The sequence below is a fragment of the Phodopus roborovskii genome, unplaced genomic scaffold, assembly GCF_943737965.1.
Source record: "Phodopus roborovskii unplaced genomic scaffold, PHOROB, whole genome shotgun sequence".
NCBI classification, from domain to species: Eukaryota; Metazoa; Chordata; class Mammalia; order Rodentia; family Cricetidae; genus Phodopus; species Phodopus roborovskii.
In genome coordinates this window covers 10672536-10686845 of record NW_026126563.1, presented here as the reverse complement: position 1 = coordinate 10686845, position 14310 = coordinate 10672536, and the positions used below count along the sequence as shown (strand labels likewise).

The 14310-nt window shown below is 49.1% G+C and overlaps 1 protein-coding gene across 3 annotated transcripts in view; it reads left to right on the top strand.

Moving 5' to 3' along the window:
• The window catches only part of Zbtb7c (zinc finger and BTB domain containing 7C), a 122036-nt gene that overhangs the window by 38550 nt on the left and 69176 nt on the right, over window positions 1-14310 (top strand). Inside the window, exon 1 of one of the 3 annotated variants that reach the window (XM_051202038.1) lies at window positions 3548-3856. The exons of the other annotated variants lie outside the window; for them this stretch is intronic. The gene's annotated coding sequence lies outside the window, so the exon portion shown is untranslated. Of the gene's footprint in view, window positions 1-3547; window positions 3857-14310 lie in introns of those variants that run through there. 3 annotated transcript variants of the gene reach the window in all.

The following is a 14310-nucleotide window of genomic DNA, read 5'->3' as shown; positions in this document are numbered from 1 at the left end:
GTGGAAGAAGCATTTCAGGTCAGGGAATGAAAGCCAAGCAAAGGGAGTGTGACGGGCCTGCCCGAGACAGGAGTGTGGGGCAGGAGGGAGGCGGTTTGGAGAGAGCAGATGGGATTTCAAAGTGTCTCGTGGCCTTGATGCACAGTGTAGAGAGCAATGCAAGCATCATCTCATACACGAGGCAAACATTCTGCTACGGATACACCAGGATCAGATTCACGTTCCTATCAGGTTCTGTGGACAGTCACGTGGATAGGGTTGGATCAGAGAGACAAGCTAAAGGTTGCTAGAGAAGTCGGTATGAGGGCTTACCGGGGGGGACGGGGGAAGGGGGTGCGGGGGGGAAGGGCAGCAGCTGGGGATCCAAAGGAGTAGCTGAAAAGATTTGCTATCTATTGTGCAAATGGACTAGCTGGTGGGTTCCCCGTAACAAGGGCATTCTCCAGAGCTACAGCCAAGTCCAACCTTCTGTGTAATAATACCATCTGGGGTCAGTAAGAGGCATTGCCCTCAAGTTCAGCAAGTGGAGAAACTGAGGCACACATGGGCCAAGCCCAGTTCTATAGAGAACAAACAATATACCGAGACAAAGGTTTAGGGCTTGAACTTCAGGGCAGCCCTTGGGCACCAGAGCCGTGAAGACCAAGGCCAGTTTTGTTCTGTGTCATGCAGCATGACCTTGAGCAAGTTCGAGACCTCTTGGAGCTCCTGTGTCCTCATCAGCACGATGGCAAGGCATAGGAACTGCCTCGTGGCGCTGACGTGAGGACTGAAGGAGGAAGTTGACCCTTGACAGACACTCTGTTGCTTCTCCATGGGAACAGCTCAGGTGTGTGTCTTATTCCTTATGTCTGCGCATGTGGACACTGCCTGTGCTCCCGTGTGGCCCAGACACAAAAGCTGTCTATGTTGCCACATCACAGTGATAAGCAGGCCCTGCCTGGGTTTCCTGTAAGGACAGGAGCTCATTTGATTGTGGGGCTTCTACATGTCCGGAGCCACACTTGTGATTGAGGTAGGAGCCCTTGCGTCACTAGCTCGTGAGGAGAGGTGGCTTGAGGGCCAGCAAGAGTCCCTGTGCCTGTGAATCCAGCCTGCTTGCCAGTGCTGTGGCTGACCTGGCCTGAGAGGACAGGACAGGGGTTGAGGGTGGGGGAGACCAGCTGATGGAGGGCAGGAGGGAGGGAACAGAAGAGCTGGGTGAGTAAGAGGGAGGGGACCATAGAGAGCCAGAAGGAGGAAGGAACCAGCCTAGAAGGAAATGGGCAATCACAGGTCTAGAGTCTGCCCTGCCCAGAACCCCTTCCGTGGGTGGTTTGGGAGCCTCCCTATGCCCCTCTGCCTGCCGGCCCTCTCTGACTTGCCTTTATTTATGTTCCTGTTCCCAGGAGGCAGCTGGCACAGAGTAAGGCTAAAGGGTGGTACTCCCCATTTTCTTGCCCAAAGCTATTCCAGAGGGAGTGTCCTCGCAGGGCGCACAGTGATTAAGAGGGAGAAGGAGGCATGACACCGACTATCCACTACAGGACCCAATGGGTGGACTGGACCTTGGCCAGCTCTGCTCCTGGGTCTTGGCTGTAAATTCAGTGGCCCTGGCACCACCCTCTGGCCTTCGCAGACACTCCTTTCAGAGCTGGCTGGAGTCCTGTGAGGAAGGGTTGCTCGGTACAGGCTGGGCCAGTCCCCTCCCCTCCTTTACCCCTTCCCACATCAGCCCCCCTGTATCTCCATGCCCACAGTCTCTTTGCAAACCCTGCTCCAGGGCTCCCAGTTTCTTCTCCAAAAAGCAGAGCCAACCCTGCACTGAAGGTGTATCTGTGAACTGGCTTTACCCCATAGGCCCCCCCAACCCGGTGTCTGACCCACTGAGAGGACCCTCTGAGCCAGGCCAGCTGTCTGCTTGCCCAGGACAGGGCTCCACCTCCATCCTTCACTCCCCAACTTTCCTCCCACATGCTCTCCTCACAGCTGCATAAACTTCTGGCCTGCCTGTGCACATAAGCCTGTCTCCTAGCCGCCATGGTCCCTTGGCACTCTGTAAAAGTCACACCCTGTCCCTTAGGGGATGGTGCCTTGCTCACTTTGCCTCACACTCTCTCCCATCCCCCACCGGGTGCTTTATCTGCCCAAGAGTGGCCCTCCATGGCACTCTCCTGCAAATCCCTTGGGTACATACACAACAGGCATTTCTGGATGGGTACCAACTCCATCAGGATTGGTTTTGGCCCATTTACTTGCCCAGGTCTGGGAGTGGATGGAGCACAATTCCTCTGATTATATATGTATATAACCAGTGACTTCGTGAGCAAACTTGTCATTCTTTGGTTTTCTTCCCGGAGTGTGTCATCTTGATATCTTGTTGATGACAGACTCACTGGATCCTGGAGACTAGCTACCTGCTCTGAAGATGTGCCCCCTTCTTCCCCTCATCACCCAGGTCATTGTTCCACACTAGCCAGCTGCTCTCCCCTAACACCGCCTCCTGGGCTCTTTTGCTGATGCTCCCCTACAAGTTCATCCCAGGCGATATGGGAACCCATGCCCCAAATGCTCTGGGTTTCTTATGAACAGCAGAGAGACCCTTTCTATATGCCTGCCAGGATGGGTTCTGCACAGAACACACTCCAAGAAGACGTGCACTTAACATGATTTCAGGCAGGAGTGGTCTGTTGGTCGTCATATTTCGGTGGGAACATCTTTGGGGGAGGGGCTCTGCAGCTCAGGGTCCCGGTGCTAATTCTTTGAGGGTTGGCCACAGGACATGCTAAGGCTTCTGGCCTGTCTCTGGAAGAGTGACATGGCAGAACAGGCATCCCAGGGTCCCCTGTGGTTTGTGACACTTGGGACATCTGGTCAACAAGGGATCCCTCCATGGCACCCCCTCTCCCCCACTTCCTGAGAACAGCCAGCTGTTTAAGAGTTAATAGCCATTTCCCCCAGGTGACCAGACAGCTCTAGGGGAAGGTGCCCTGAGGAGTCAGCCAGCCAGAGCCTTCCAGATGGCAGTTTACAAAAAGGGTGTGGTGTGGCAGGCTGGGGAGAGGGTGCTGGGCCACACCTCTGTGATGGTGGCTGGCCCACCCCAAGTGGGATGATACTGAGTCAGGGTCTTTGCTGATGGCGGGGAGGTAGGGAGTGACTCTTCCTTAGGCCTCATGACCCCCCCCATCGGATCTTCAGTTCCATACTTACCACTGGCATCTCCTTTTTGGTAGGGGGGGTTTGAGTGATTGCTGTACAGTGTTTGATTTGGTTAAGTTACAATCACGACCCTTTAAGGAGAAAACATATAATTCTAGTAATTTTATTGGGCTCAGGTTTCAGGCAAATGGAAACAAAATTGCCTCTAAAAATAAAACACAGACACAGAGAATTGAATAAAACAATAATAATAAAATGCCTCCCTTGCCTGGAGATAAGTGGCGAAGCTTTTTGTGAAATATTAGAGAAAAGATGGGGGTGGGGTGGGGGGTGGGAGACCTGGTGGGGGGTGGGAGAAAAATCCACCGCCCTTACTTTCATTTCTGTGTTACCTTCCCCCAAAGGGTTGATTTACGTATTCTAAAGAAATGCAGAAAAAGCCACTGGAGCAATTGGTCCTTGTCCCACGTTTAACAGTACAGGTGGACGCGAAAGGGGCTGGCTGCCAAATACTTCTGCTTAGAGGGAGGGGTGTGAGTGCTCGCTCCAAACCACTCCTGGAATGGCTTAACTCGCCCAGCGCAAATCAATGACAACCTCTCCCCGGCAGCGGCAGGCTCCCGGAGCAGCGCTGCCGCGTGGACTCCCAGCCTCGGACCCTGGTGGAGCTCAGAACACGACCCGGGCACGAGCGCGACGTCCCCGGGGCGGCCAGGTGGGTCTGCGGAGGCCGAGGCCGGGATGGGGATGTGATTGTGGCCCCGGAGCGCAGGGACCGCGGGGAGGAGGCGGGACGGAGCCCGGCTGAAAGCCCTGGGGAGCTCGGCAGGAGCCTGGCTCGGCGGGGACCCGGTAGCCTGGGTGGCGCCTCCGGGCACCAAGCTCCTGCTGGCGCTGGCAGGCGCCGCGACAGAGTCGTTTCTCACTCACCCTAGCTCTGCTGGATAAGGGTGCGGAGGGGCAGGGGGGCCCAACCTGGGATAGAACCTGGAATTCTGCAGCAACACCCGCGGCCTCCCTTCCTGGCAGCCTCCTTTGAGACGGCTAAAGGCGGTTGCCGACAAATATGACCAGTTTAAACTGCATACCCCGCGTCCCGGGTTTAAAAAAAAAAAAAAAAAGCAAGTTGGTCTGCCCAACTATCAGATGCAAAACTTTAAGAAACAAAATGATGGCAATTTGGCAGAACTCTTGGTCCCTAGACATGAGCAGAAAAATAAAGAGGGGTCCACAGATGTCCTTAAGCGTACTGGAGGGAGTACTATCAGGGACCTGTAGCTTGAATCTGGAGCTGAAGGAGTGGGAAAACTCATGTGGGAAAACTCCATCCTGAGTGGACAGACGGTGAGAACTCTCTGGTCTAGTGAGTCAAGCTGGGGTCTTGCAGCTCTGACCGTGTGGCAACCTGGTATGGGAAGGGCAGTGAAACCTACTCATAATGTCCCTTGTCATCGTTGCCCCCCCCCCAGCCTTCCCTGGCCTCTGTTGCCCTTGCAATGCCTGAGTCCCCAGGACTTGGCTTTGGCAGGATAGAAGGAAGAGTTCACCACCCAGCCCAGCCCTGCTTGGAGCTTCTCAGTGCCGGTCCTGTAGTGTGAGGATCCCTGGGCATCAGACTCCCATCCTGGCTTCTAGTGCAGGGCCCGTGGCTGCCTGGTGGACAGACAGGCAAGGGGCAGCTGCCCTCTTGGCTTAGCAGCTGGTCCTGGCTCTGTGCAGTTCCGCTGCTGGCTAGGGCGATGTCACTTCCAACCTCTTTAACTGCGGAATTTTAAAATGTAAAGGAAGTGATCAAAGCACTTAGGCAGTTTCTGCAGATTAGATAGGTTTTTGGAAGGGGCGGGGAGGGGGGGTGGGGAGGACAGGAGCGAATGTGGGAGGGATAGGGGCGAACTTGAAAAGGTTCAAGTTCTAACTCAGTTCCTCCCTGTTTTCACTGAGTAAGTCCTCAGGAGCCCCCTCTGGATGGAGTTCAGGAATTAAAAGCAGCCTGGGTCCTGCCACCATGACCCCTTAAAGCCCACAGTGGTCTGATTGGGGAAAGAAAGCCACTCTTCCAAAGAGCTCTGGCTGGGTATGGCATCCCTATGGTGCTGTTCCCTAAGCTCCCCCAAAACCACCAGCACCCCTGCCCATTCCATACTGCAGGTGAGAAACTGGGAGGGAAGAATTCTTCCAAATCACACTGGAGACAGCAGAGGAGACCGGGCCCTTTACTCAGAACATCGGTGGACACCCACCCACCATGGAGGCCGTATAAGTGGTAGACAGGGAGCACAATTGTGAGCTCTAAGTGAAGCCCAGAGAAGGGAGGGCTCTTCACTAAGGCCAGAGGAATTCAGGAAAGACTTCAAAAAGCAGATGGCGTGGGGGCAGGGACTGTAGGAAAGACCTAGAAAGCAAAGGCCTGCAGGTTGCTGAGCAGGAGCCTTGACCTGCCTGGTCGGGTTCAGGGTTGAAGATAAAGCAGAGATTGGAGGCCAAAGGAAGAGGTGGGTTCAGAGACACAGTGTGCCAGAGGACACTTGTCCACATTTTCTCTTGTACTCCACCCCCCATGGCATTGGATTGCAATCATTAGTCCCACTTTGCAGATGAAGAAACTAAGGCTCATGTGGGTCAAGTAAGCCATCCGTGAGCCTGAATTCAGAGCTACCCGTCGTATCCTCAATGTTTTAGAGTCATGCCATAATTGAGGAGATTGTTTCAATGACGGTATAATATAAAATAGTGTGTAAATGTTACAGACTGAACTAATTTTTTTTTTTTTAAACTGGATCCTTTTCTGGTCAGACCAATTCAATAGTGATTGTATTGTGTGTTGTATGGTTCTGGGCACTATGATACATTCTGAACATCCCCCAGTAAATGAAATCAGCCAGGCCCTGACCTCGGCCAGTGGGAGTAGTAACAGGGATGCCCAGCTCTCCCTGGGAATTGGGTAAAGAGGAAGGATGGGAGAAGGCAGAGAGGAAGGTGGTAATAGGAGCTGCACTCATAAGCACTTGTCTCTGGCCCAAAGAGTTGCACACAGCATGACCAGTCACTGTGCTAAATGACCAGGGAGAATACCGAGCCCCTGCTGTCATTCTGGTTTCAGGGTTAGCATTGCGGGTTCTGAAATGAACCCGTACTTTTGGCACATGACCCCTACAGATGCAGAAGCAGCCCTGTGCGACTTCTGAGAGGACCGGCCTCTCTCTGGGGCAATGCCAGGTTGGCTAGGGACACTCCTGACATACCAGTCACATTTGGCAGTAGCCGGAATGGTATACCCCACAGTGTCAGGGCTCACAGACTGTGTAAAGCTTTTGACCTCACCGTAAGGCACAAGCTTGCCCACCGTCACAGGACTTGGTAGTGGATCTAGTCCCTGCCTCAGAGTAGCTTACGCTAGCCTACCGTGGAAGTTTATGGGCTCAACTAAAAAGATCTCTACATCAACTGTATTCCTGATGTTCCACCCTCTTTGTTAGCTGACCGGACGTATCGGTCCTAATAGAATGATGTCACATGGAAGACACAGAAGCGATACATGTTTGGGGAGCTGGTCTGTTGACTCTCCTTTCCATCTCAAATGGCATGATAATGACCTCTAACATTTACTGTCACTTCTGGGAGGACCACAAGAAGATAGATATCATAGCTCCTGCTTGGCTGAACAATGCTCAGGGATCTTGCCTCTGTGGAATTCACGGCACTTTGGCCAGAATGATAGTTGCTTTTTCTTTCTTCTTTTTCCTAAAGGGGGGAAAAATATCTGAGCTTGAGGTTACTGGATCAGATTGCATAATGTTTTGATAGCCCACTGTCAGAATATAGGCATTTTCTTCCTAATACCTAGATGGTTGGCTCAGTGAGCCAGGCTTGCACCCGGCTGGCTGTCCTGTGTTTACAGCAATTACACAGGTGTATAATTGCACGGGGATGTTTGTTGGCTCAGCCCTGCTCAGCCGTGCAGCCCCACAGGTTGGGCCAGGGAGAGGGCTGTTCAGTTTGTTTTCCTTTGGCTGGGAACTGAGGAGATGAATAGAGGGAGGGGAATTGGGTTGAGAGATTGTTGCCAAGAGCAATTTGGAGTCTCCTTCATATTAGTCAGAGATGTGTTTTCCTTTCTGAAGCCACCACATAGCAACTTCCACGAAGGGCACGCTCTCGCTCTCTCCCTCTCTCTGTTAGCTTTTGTTTTGATTTTTTAACTTGCTAGACTTCTCATGACTAAGCAAAAAGAAAACAGAAGAAAAGAGAAGGAAAACAGCTTGGAGGATGGAGTGATGAAACCAGCCTTTGATAGCATACATTTTGCATGTCATTGCTTAATAAATTTGAATAGTGCTCAGCCCCGATGTGCTGTGACGACGTGTAGTGAGTAATCCCTTTGAAGAGAGAATTGATCTTTGTATGTGACAGTTTGGGATTGAAGCATGGCTTCCCTGCCCCTCTGTGGGTGTTGACCCTGGCCTTAGATAAGGAAGGGTTCTGTCCCCCTTTGCTTTGGCTCCATTTGGAAGGTTCCCATCCGGGCCTGGTGTGGCTCCATCATCTGGGTTCACCTTTCTACCCTCACTGTGGACCTCTCCCTTCCACTCAAGACATGACAGGGATCCCCAGGGAGCAGGGGACAGGGCAGGAAACGTCCCCGCCACAGCCTGCTGGTACTAGGATGGGAACCGTAATCCAGTGGTCAATATGGATCCATTCACAGAACAAATAGAGTAGAACTCTGAGATTCCAAACTTAAAAATAGCCCAAGAATGTGTGCAATCCTTATGGGCTTTTCCAAGTCACATACACACTAAATGCAGCCCAACATGTGACCCTCCCAGTGATATCATGTGGCTTGCCTTGATCTCTAGCAACGTCTGTGCTGCCTACACATGCGTGGGAACTTACACATGTATGACTCCCTCTGGTTCACTGGTTCTTGTCTATGGATTCCATTCTCTTTAAAGTTGTGTGTGTGTGTGTGTGTGTGTGTGTGTGTGTGTGTGTGTGTGTGTACATGGGGGAGTGCAGCTATGCCATAGAGCACGTGTGGCGCTAAGATGACAACTTGGAGAGTCGATTCTCTCCTCCTACCATGTAGGTTTCTGACATCAAACTCAGGCCATTAGGTTATCAGGAAACCCTTCAACCTATTGAACCATCATGGTGGGTCTCTGATGGATAATTCTACTCAGTTACCTAGAGGCCACCGGGGAAGGGGCAGTGGGCCCAGCTCCTGTAGACCCTTGCCTTCCTATGACACGACAGAGCTATAGCAGAGGCCACCTATAGAAGGCAGAGAGGGAACGAGGACTTTTTAAGAGGATTGTTTTGCTTTAGACTCGCGGGTGATATTGTCAATGGATTTGTCTGGCTTTTAAAGATCCTTCTGTGTTATTTTTACGTGTATGAGTGTGTTGCCTACAAGTGTACCACGTGCGGTGGGTCTGGTGCCCGCAGACACGCAGAAGAGGACATCAGATCCCCTAAAACTGGAGTTACGGACAGTTACGAACCACCATGTGAGCTGGGGAACCAAGCCTGAGTCCTCTGTCGGAGCAGTAAGTGCTGTGGACTGGTGTGCCTCCTTTGAGCATGATGGTCCCATGCAGCCATGTCTGTCTCAGCTTCCCATTTAGCTGAAGGTGTCCTTGAACTCCAGATTCTCCCGCCTCAGCTTCCAAATACTAGGATTACAGGTGTGCTCCTGTTTTTTTGAATAATAATTTCATGAAATTGTAGTTGACATACATACATTTTACTCATTCAAGGTGTAGAGGTCACTGGTCTCACTGCCCACTTCATATGAGTAGTCTACTTTCTGTCTCTCTGGAATTGTTCTTGGCATTATTATAGGTGGAATGGTACCATATGTGATCTTTGTTTCTTTAGTCCGTGCAATGATCTTCGGAGGCATCTGCTTGGAGCATGCATCAATACTTGATTTCTTTCTCATTGTCAAATAGTATTCCTGCCATGGGTCTACCATACTCTGTTTATCTTCTCTCCAGTTCACGGAGATTTGGATTCTTTTCATATTCTTATAAAGAAAATGTCTGTGATCATCCATGTACAAGCCTTTTGTGTGGCCCTGGCTTTCATTTTCTTGGCTATATTCCTAGAAGCAGGATTTCTGGCTAGTTTAAGCATTGGGAAACGTCTGGGCTGTCTCTCATGGTGGCTGTAGTATAGCACATCCCCATCAGCAGTGTAAGAGGGTGTCTGGGTGTCTGTTTCTCCACAACCTCATCAATGCTGCTGGAGAATACCGTCTAGTTACAGTCTTTACACTCTGTTTTGTCTTGCTTTGTTTTCTGAGATGGGAAGAGTGGTACTATGTAGCCCAGGCTGGCCTTGGCCTCTTTCTTCAACCTCCTGCATCTTGGGATTGTGGATGTATGCCTCCCTCCATTTCTGGAGGTCATCCGATCTGCTAAGGGATTATTTGTCTAAGGAAGCAACATCCTTAAGTCTGGGGTGAGCTCGGTCACAGTTGCCACAGTTACGAGGCTCACTTGCCCTCCGGGATGTCCTACTTATGCTGTGTCTTCTGAACTCATATTAGGTGTCCTTTCTAAGTTTCTGTGTAAGAGTTCCATAATTTCTGTGTTGCTGGGTACCCTGTTTTCAGTGGCATCTAATGTCTGCAAGGAAATAATTTTTGCAATTGCTAGGATAATGGAAGGGCTGAGGCTCACAACAGACAGAAGTAACTGGGACCTGTGGTATAGGGGACTCACCTTATCTGGATACCACCAAACCTCCCCAAAGCTTGCCTTTCATCTGAGCATGCCCAATGAGGTTGTTAGACATCCTGTGGCTTTGTGAGCCAACCCTCAGCACTGGAAGGGGATACCAGCAGCTCCTGGGGAAGTCACTGTGTTAGAATTTGGCTGGTGTGGCCCAAGAACAAGCTAGAGCAGGCTTTTTACCTTCAAATCCGCGCCTAGCACCCAGTCCCCCAGCCCCTACACTTGACCACATGTTTCTCTCATCTTGAGGCCTTTTAAAAGCTGATAGGTTAGCCAGGGGTTGGTGGCACGAGCACTTGGGAGACAGAGGCAGGCAGATCTCTGTGAGTTCGAGGCCAGCCTGGTCTACTGAGTAAGTTCCAGGACAGGCTCCAAAGCTACAGAGAAACCCTGTCTCAAAAAAAACAAAACAAAACAAAAAGCTGGCAGGTGCTGGTGCCACCTGAGCGAGAGGCTCTGCAGGAGAAGAACTGGTGGCAGCCGGGTTGCCGGCGGTGGTGAGAACCCACAGTCTCCTCTGTACCTTGGTCCCGTCCACTTGAATGGCGGTAGGTAGGCTCTGTCTGCAGAGAGCCACACAGCTGACTCCGGTAGAGCTGTCCAGGGTTAGCCTGGCACAATGCAGCGTTTCATTTGAGAGCACTTTGAGTAACTCAGAGCCCTTCTTTGGATAGAAATTACCTCTCAAGTTCAGCTTTGACCATTCTGGGTGTCACATTCTCAGAGGACAATTGTTACAGCTTCTTGCAGCAGGCGTTACGAAATGGAACTTACATGTCCAGAGTCACGCTCTCTGGGGACCAGGACCGGATGACCAGATCATCTACTGTAGCTGCTCTGGCTGGTCTGGGTGTGTTAACAGCTGTGATATGACAGAATTTGTCTTGGTGCCACTTTCTTCTCTGTCCCCTCCCCGTAATGTCTTACCCATTTCCTTGGAAAGCCTTAGAACTTTCCCTTGCCTTATTTTACTAATAAATCTAATAGCAGCCTATAGTGTCATTCATTCATTCATTCATTCCTCAACCAACATCATTCATTCCTCAACCAATGTTTCCCAACCGTGTTCTATGAACAGCGAATGAACCAAAGCTCAGTGTTTGCCCTGAAATAATGTACCAGCACATTTTAAGCAGAGAGCCATCCTGAGACTAATTCCCACAGGTGCCATTTTAGACATCCCTGACTTAGATTCGGGAGAGTCAGGGAGACCTGAATTCCTGGCGGAGGAGATGCAGCTCTGCCTGTAAACCTGCAAGTCCCGCTTCCCACCCTTCCTCACTGTAACTTGGCCCTGGGCAGATTGCTCAAAAGTACTCCTGCGTGCTACAATTTGTTAGCCTCTCTGCATAATTATGCAGTAAACATTAACACACAAGCATCTCCGTGGTAAGTTTCTCGGGTACAAAATCCAGGGTGGTGTAGCTGGGCTGTATGGTTGTACTATTTTTAACTGTTTGGGAAACCTCCATACTGATCTCCATAGTGGCTGTGCCAGTTTCCTGGTACACCAGCAGTACCTAGACTTCATTCTTTGTTTCCTTGATCTTAGCCATTAAGACTAGGGGGTGGGGTAGAATCTTAAAATAGTTTAAATCTGTGTTTCCTAATGGTTAGGATATTGAACACTTTTTAAAATATGTGTTGGCCATTGACGATTCTTAATGTATACTCCCAGCTGGGTGTTGGTGGGGCATGCCTTTAATCCCAGCACCGAGAGGCAGAGACAGGTGCATCTCTGTGAGTTCAAGGCTAGCCTGGTCGACAGAGTGAGTTCCAGGGCAGCCTCCAAAGCTACATTTTTGAGGTGTGTCTGTGTACTATTATGTAGTTCATGTGTGGGAATCAAAGGACAATTTGTAAGAGTCAGTTAACTCCTTCCACCATGTGGATCCCAGGGATTAAGCTCAGCTCATCAAGCTTGACACCAAGGACCTTTACCCACTGAGTCATCTTACCAGCCTCCATTTACGTTTCTTCTTTTGAGAACTGTCTGTCCAATGTATTGGCCCATTTAGTGATTGGAAGAGTTGGTCATCTGTTTTCCCCCAGTTCTTTATATATTCTATATATTAAACACTTATCAAAAGCTTAGTTGACAAAGACTTTTCTCCCATTTCGCCAGCCGCCTCTTCACTCTGCTGTTACTTCATTTGCTGTATCGAAGCCTTGTTACTACATGTAGTCCTACCTGTCAACTCTTGGTGTCTAACCTCTGCTATCAGGGTCCTTTCCTGTCTGCACCTATATCTTAGCATGTTTCCTTTAACAGTGTCAACATTTTGGGCCTTATATTAAGACACTGATGAATCTTGAGTTGATCTTGCGTGTAGGGTGAGAGATATGTATCTAAGTCTAGTCTTTTGCTCGTGGATGTCAGTTTTCCCAGCACTGTTTGTTGAGGAGGCTTTTGAATCTAATGTATGTCTTTGATATGTTTATCAAAAATTGGATGGTTGTAGCTGTGTGGGTTTATTCCTCAACTCTCACCCATTGGCTACATGTCTATTTTTGTGTCAGGATCATGCTATCTTTGTCCCTATGGCTGTGTGGTATACTTGGAAATCAGATGCTGTGATAGTTCCAACGTGGGTCTTTCTGTTTAGGGTTGCAATTGCTATTCAGGGTATTTTGCATTTTCATATGTATTTTAGAATTTTTTTCTGTAGTTCTGTGAAGAATGTCATTGGAAGCTTTATGGGGATTGTATTGAGTCTGTATATTTGATATTCTAGCCATATTTAGCCATTTTTTTTCTGTCATAGAACAGTATTTTCTTCCTTTTTTTTTTTTTTTTTCTTCTTTATTGCCTTTCAGTTTTAATTGTAGAGTTTTTATCTCCTCAGGTCTATTTCTAGCCATTCTGTTTTATTTCTTGAAACTATTGTGAATGAGACTTCCTTTCCGAATTTCCCAGCATGTTCATTATTGTTATGTAGAGAAGTTATTGACCTTTGTGTGGTTTTGTATTCAGCTATTTTGCAAATATTTATCAGATCTAAGCATTTTCTGCTTGAATCTTTCAAGTCCTTTAAGCACAGGATCATGCCAGCTCCAGCTGGGACCATTTGGCTCCCTGCTTCCTATCTGTAGTCATTTCTCATGGCCGCAGTGAAAACTTCAAGTGCTACCTTGAACAAGGGTGGAGAGAGTGGGTACTCTTTTAGAGGAAATCATTCCGTTTCCCCCTGTTTGGTATTATTTGGCTATAGGTTTGTCTTCTGCTGCCTTTATTATGTTGAAATATGTCCCCTCTATTTCTAATTTCTTCAGGGCTTTTATAATGAAGGAATGTGAACTTGGTCAAATGGCTTTTCTGTGTCAGTTGAAATGAGTGTGGTTTCTGTCTTTTAAGTCTACCCCGAACCACACCATGCTTATGTGTTTCTCTGCTGATTTGTGTACGTTGAACCACCCTAGCATCCCTGAAGTGAAACCAAGTTGGTCATAATGGATGATCTTCTTAATGCATTCTTGTGTCTATCCAGAGATAGATGGATAATGGAAATGTGGCACCTGAACACAATGGAATTTTATGCAGCCGTAAGAAAAATGATGACATTTGCAGGAAAATGAGTGGAATTGGAAATTATCGCGTTAAATGAAATAAGCCAGACTCAGAAAGACAAATGTCACATGCTTTCTTTCATTTGTGGATCACGGATTTTAATTTATATAGTTTCATATGTAACATATTATACATGTATAATATATATGTGTGTGTGTGTATGAGAGTGGAGGTTATGAAAATAGAAAGTGGCCCATGAGAGGGGACTAAGAAGAGATCTTAGGGGAGAGCAGCTAAAGCACATGATGTGAAAGCAGAGGCCGGAGGGGATAGAAATGGGAGGGGACCAGTAAGAAAAAATAGGCATGAAACTAGTTCTTAAAGAGTGCTTCTGCCATTCTGATCCCAGGCACCCAACCTCCATCTCTGTGCTTCTCACCCTATAGCCCCGAGGGACAATTCACAAGACAGCTGTGCTCGAGGACTGAAATAATCAGTATTTATTAACGTTCTTGAGGGGGGCCTCAGGGAGGAGGTAAAGAAGGGTCGCATTTCTGTTTTCCAACAAGGGAGAGCCAGGTGAGGAAACTTGAGGCAGCTTCTGTGTCTGAGCTGAGCCCTCCCCTCCCTTCCTGGGAATGCACACAGGACTGCAGCTCTGGGAGGTGGGAGGCACTTTTTCTTTTTAATGAAGGAAGAGCCTTGAAGGCTCATTTGAATAGGGATTAATGTCCCCATGGCCTGGACCTGCCGAGAAGGAGAAATTCTAGAAGGGTGGAAGTTGCAATAAAAGGAAATGGCCTTGGTCTGCTTCCAACTGATGAGGAGGCCTCTCACTTGGCAGCTTTGAAAGGAACATGTTTGGGGTAGTTACCTAAGCATGGCTGCTGGTTCCCCTCTGGATTGTGTGTGTGTGTGTGTGTG